We start from the raw sequence: 6076 nt of genomic DNA, 5'->3' as shown, positions 1-6076 counted from the left end.
TTCAACATAAAACACAAATGCTTCAGGAGAGTGGACTAAAAAAGAGGAGGATGTGGAATATAAGAAAGCGTGAACAAAGAAACCCTCCCAAAAATATATGCTTCACTAGGATTAAGAATATCACCAAACAAAAAAAAAAGAATATCATCGCTATAAATCCTATACCAGTCCACCTTCTGAGAAACTCCTTTTTTATTGAGAAATCAAGATATTTTCAATCGTTTGCCTTCCTTTTCCACATTCTCTATGATATTATGGAGTTTTCTGGAGTTCTGGATGAGGAACACCAAGCCCTCCCTAAAATCACTAGCCCCATGGTCTCTGCCAACATTTTCAAGTTCATCAAACAAAGACAATGTCTGTTTGAGTTTGGTCTGAACGGTTTTTTGCTCTTCTAATTCTGCAAGAAGGGCCTGCTTAGTGCACAGTTCAGTCTTATACTTCTCCTGTAACTGTTCAATTTCTTTTTGGAGAAGGTGGAATTCTTCCTCACTGTAAGAATGTGTCTCCTGAGATTTATCTTCTGGAAGCAAGACGTTTGGGGGAATCCGCAAAATCAACTGTAAGAAGAGCTGCTCCATTTTGGCAAAAAGGTTATCAAAACGTCCTTTCATGAAGCAAAGAAACTTTTCTGTGCACTTGCGAATCTGGACCGGGCTAATTGCACAGTCTCGGATGCCATCCAGCTTCTTTAGAAAAACCTGTTCAAGAGCCTGCATCACCTCAAACAGGTAGTCTTGAAAGGCAATGTAGATCCTAAGCATGCAAGTCTGCGGTGTGAAGCCGAAGAACTGGGCCTCATAGGTCATTGGATCAACAGACATCTTGGTGTGGTTTTGCTTTTTTTTTTTTTGCTTTGTTAATTTTGATTGTAAACAACCCAAGCGACTATGAGAGTGATGAATTCGACCAAACACCAGCTTCCCGCCACCTCCTTTAAACCACCGCAGGCTGCCCCAGAGATAGGCGGCGCGACTCTAGTTATGTGTTATACTAATGAAAGGGCTTCCCTGGTGGCTCAGATGGTAAAGAATCCACCTGCAATGCAGGAGACCTGGGTTTGATCCCTGGGTGGGGAAGAGCCCTTGGAGAAGGGAAAGGAAATCCACTCCAGTGTTCTTGCCTGGGAAATCCCATGGACAGAGGAGCCTGGTGGGCTACAGTTCATGGCGTCACAGTCAGACATGACTGAGCAAGTAACACTTTATACTAATGTAAGATGTAAATAATAGGGAAACTGAGTTGGAAAAGTGAAAATTTGTACTGTCTTCACAATGTCCCTATAAGTCTGAAATTGTCTCAAAATGAAAATATTACTTAAAGACTTCAATAATGTTAAACATCCACATTAAAATGCCAGGGTTTATAGACTGTGTTAAAACACCACAAAAAGCAAAACTGTATTGCCCAATGAGATAGTCTTAGTTACATAAAAGTACAGCAAAATTACATAAAACTTTGAAAACAAAAGAATGCATAATGATTTATCATGTAAATACAAATGAGGAAGAGATGGTCCTATGAATTCAAGACAAAAAGCTGTTCAAAGGAGAATTTGGCCATTCTTCATAACAAAGATATAATAATCATTAATATTTATGTTTAAATATCATACTAATTGAAATAAAGTGGACAGAGAAAGACAAGTAACACATGATATTACTTGTGTGTGGACTCTAATAAAGAATGATACAAATGAGCTTATTTATAAAATAGAAAGAGACTCACAGATCTCAAAATAAATTTATGGTTATTAAAGAGGAAATGTGATAAATTATGAAGGAAGGGAAGTGATAAATTAGGAGATTGAAATTAGCATATACAGCTATTTATAAAATAGATAACTAACAAGGACTTACTATATAGCACAGGTAACTGTAGTCAATATTTTTAAATAACCTATATGGGAAATAATATGAAAAAGAATGGATATATATATATATGTACAAACATACACACAAAATTGATTCATTTTGCTGTTTACCTGAAAATAACACAACATTGTAAATCAACTATATGCCAATAAAAACTTTTTTTTTTAAACGACTTTGACATTCATGAATAATTGCATCACACAAAAAGGGAGACTTTACATAGCTCTCTCAGTCTTTACTGGATTAAATTGACTAGAACAAATGGAGGTAGAGAGGATTGAATAATGTAACAAGTAAGGTTAATTTTATAGATGAATATCAAAATGTGTAACTTGAGAGAATATATTTTTCCCAAGTAACCATGACATGTTTATAAAAAATTCATTATATCCTAGATCACAAAGAAAACTAACAGTTCTTGAAAGAAGCATTTTTTGTTCATATTTTCTAATTGCCAATTAATAAAGGTAAATTAAAATCTCATGGCTTTTAATAAATAAAATAATCATTTTTTAAAATTAAGTATTCAAGAAATTAGAAAAAATAACCAAAACAATAGGAAAAAATCAGAAATTATAAAAAATTACAGAACAGGAATTCTGTTGTTATTGTTTAGTCTCTAAGTAATGAATTAGAAATTGAGAAAGCAATAGAAATTTGAAATAAAAATCCAAGAGTCTTTTAAAACTTATCTGATAAATAGTTGGCAAGTATAATAAACAAGAATAAGTGAGATTAAATACAAAAGGCTTAAGATACAGCATGAAATCCTAAGACTATTTCTTGAAACTCAAAAAGATACACTTTCCAACTCTGTGTTATCTAGTTAGAAAATCTTACTAAAATGGATGATTTTCTAATAAAATGCAATGACCTAACTGAACTCAGATAAAACAACTCAACCTTCTATTTTGATTAAAACAAATGAAAGAAATTTAAATTGCTTTTCAAAATTATCTTACAGTCTCACCATAAATGGACCAAATTCTTTTTGTTTCCTTTTCTTTTCCTTTATCTCTTTCTGAACCTCCAGGAATCCCATCTGGATGGATACATTCTCCAGCAGCTGAAGCTTGGGCAATCTTCCAGAACTAACATGTCTCTTTCAGCACTTCCACAGCTGTGTTATTCTAAAAGTCTTTGGTGTGCCCAAAGTTTTAAAGTCATTACAACCTAAAATTATAACTCTAGAACACTTAAAAAAAACAAGTGGAAAGGAATCTTGAACTCTACCAGACTCCAAAGCTATATTTTTATCCAATGAGTGAGTCTCATCCCCTATCTGGAATTTATCCTTTCAAAGTCACTGCTGACTGTGATTGCAGGCATGAAATTCGCTGGTATGCGGGGATGACCCAGAGGGAGGATAAGGGGAGTAGGGAGGTGGGGGGGGGGTGTTCAGGAGGGGAACTCATGTACACCCGGGGCGGATTCATGTCAATGTATGGCAAAAGCAACCAATATAATATTGTAAAATAAAAAAAAAAGAGAGACCCTTACTCCTTGAAAGGAAAGCTATGACAAACCTAGACAATATATTAAAAAGCAGAGATATCACTTTCCTGACAAAGATCCATCTAGTCAAAGCTATGGTTTTTCCAGTAGTCATGTATGGATGTAAGAGCTGGACCATAAAGAAGGTTGAGTGCTGAAGAATCGAGGCTTCTGAACTGTGGTGCTGGAGAAGACTCTTGAGAGTCCCTTGGACATCAAGGAGATCAAACCAGTCAATCTTAAAAGAAATCAACTCTGAATATTGATTGGAAGGACCAATGCTGAAACTGAAGCTCCAATACTTTGGCCACCTGATATGAAGAACCAACTCATTGGAAAGACTTTGATGCTGGGAAATACTGAAGGCAAAAGGAGAAGGGGGTAGCAAAGGGCAAGATGATCAGATAGCATCACCGACTCAATGGACATGAATTTGAGCAAACTCCACAATATAACGGAGGACAGAGAAGCCTGGCCTACTGCAGTCCATGGGGTAGCAAAGATTCGGACATGACTTAGCAACTGAACAACAACAACAAGCTTGTTAGACTCTATCTATCCCTGATCCGTAAGGTTGAGTGCATTTTGCAGCGTTAGAGACCAGAAGAAACAGGCAGAGGCTATATAAATATGGAAATACATAAAACCATACAAACAGAAAATGAAGCAAAACAAAACAGGCCGTCATCTTTGTATAACTTATTCCAAACACATTATTTCTTTCTATCATTTACTATTGAAGCCTAACTAGTCAAGAGAAGACTCTTGAGAGTCGCTTGAACTCCAAGGAGATCCAACCAGTCCATCCTAAAGGAGATCAGTCCTGGGTGTTCATTGGAAGGACTGATGTTGAAGCTGAAACCCCAGTACTTTGGCCACCTGATGAGAAGAACTGAATCACTTGAAAAGACCCTGATGCTGGGAAAGATTAAAGGTGGGAAGAGAAGGGGATGACAGAGGATAAGATGGTTGGATGGCATCACCGACTCAATGGACATGAGTTTTAGTAAACTCCTGGAGTTGGTGACGGACAGGGAGGCCTGGCGTGCTGCAGTCCATGGGGTTGCAAAGAGTCGGACATAACTGAATGACTGAACTGAACTGTACTGATTCAAGCCTTGAACAACTATGGACAGATGTTAAAAGATATCCAAATTTAGCCTAAAGAAATCTGATTTAAAAACTAAACATAGGGATTAGGGCCAATACAAGTCAAAACAAATAGGTCACAGAAATATCAGAAGGAAATGCAAGGAGAAGAAGTTTCATGGGGTAGAGATTTTCTCTCAGGTATATATTGATAAAATTCTCCATGAATCCTTAGTGATAAAAAAATTAGTCTGTATCAGACCATCTCTAACATACAAACATACAGAAGTTCCCTGTAGAATATATGTAGTTAGCTTTATGTGATTTTATTGAATAAACTGGGTAATGGGCTTCCCAGGTGGCTCTAGTGGCACTAGTGCCAATGCAGGAGACCCAGCCAGGTTCAGTCCCTGGTTTGGGAAGATCCCCTGGAGTAGGAAATGGCAACCCACTCCAGTATTCTTGCCTGGGAAACCCCATGGACAGAGGAGCCTGGTGGGCTAAAGTCCATGGGGTGGCAGAGAGTTGGACATGACTGAGTGACTGAGTGACTGAGCACACGCGCACACACACTGCACATATAGTTTTTATTGAAGAGTACGGGTTTAATCATTTTTTAACAAACACTTTATTAACTCCTTAAGATTCAGGGAGGGCCTAAAGCAAACTTTCCAGATATTGTTACTGATTATGATCTTGGCAAGGTTTATCCCCTATAAGAACAGCTGTCATAATATAGACTCAGAATGGGACCTAAATCATTTTGCACTAAGCCAGTGAGATTTCAGAGTTTGTTACTACAGGAAGCTTACCTAGCCTATTTTGACTAAGGCATTTTCCTTCCAATCTGGCCATCACAATAGTATCATCTGTCATTGAAAATACAAACTTCTGCTTTTTAGACAACACATTGTTATCCCAGAAAATGTAAGAACTTCTATTCCATATTTGTCTTTCTATGTGCCTTATATCTCTATATATACTGTTATCCTGAACAATAATTCCAATAAATCATGATTATTTGGCAGTTGTGCTTAGTCACTCGGTCATGACTGACTCTTGCGACTCCATGGACTGTAGCCTGCCAGGCTCCCCTGTCCATGAGATTTCTCAGGCAAGAATACTGGAGTGGGTTGCCATTTCCTTCTCCAGGGGATCTTCCATCAAACCCAGGTCTCCTGCATTGCAGACAGACTCTTTACCGACTGAGCTATGAGGGAAGCCCACCTAAGATATTATTCCCGCAGATATCTGCAAACCCCTCTTGTCCTACTCCATTATTTATTCTTTTCAGAACAAGTTGTACTTTCTTATATACTATGTAATTTACTAATGTATATCTGTTCTTGTCTGTCTCATCTCCATTGCTTCCTTCATTGTAAATCCCACTGAGGGTAAGACATTTTCAATTTTGTTCATTGCTAAAACGGTATCTAAGACATAGCAGAAAATTTATAAGTATCTATTGAGTGAAAAATATATTCATTTAGAGCAAGACAAGATGCCAATTGCTGTGAGGGACATAAAGATAACACAAGATGCCATTTCACATTTGGACTTGATGAACTTAAAACCTAGAAGAAGAAATCTAGGAAGTACAGACAACATTAAACATAAAA

At 37.2% G+C, this 6076-nt stretch overlaps 1 pseudogene; it reads right to left on the bottom strand.

Annotated features, from left to right (window-relative positions):
• Positions 1-203: 203 nt before the first annotated feature.
• Positions 204-955, bottom strand: LOC129557365 (protein MIS12 homolog pseudogene; annotated as a pseudogene).
• Between the last annotated feature and the right edge of the window lie 5121 nt (positions 956-6076).

This window comes from Moschus berezovskii, chromosome 7 (assembly GCF_049115385.1).
Source record: "Moschus berezovskii isolate FMDL1 chromosome 7, NW_MosBer_1.0, whole genome shotgun sequence".
Classification (NCBI taxonomy): domain Eukaryota; kingdom Metazoa; phylum Chordata; class Mammalia; order Artiodactyla; family Moschidae; genus Moschus; species Moschus berezovskii.
The sequence above is the reverse complement of the archived record's forward strand: the minus strand, read 5'-3'. Positions and strand labels throughout refer to the sequence as shown.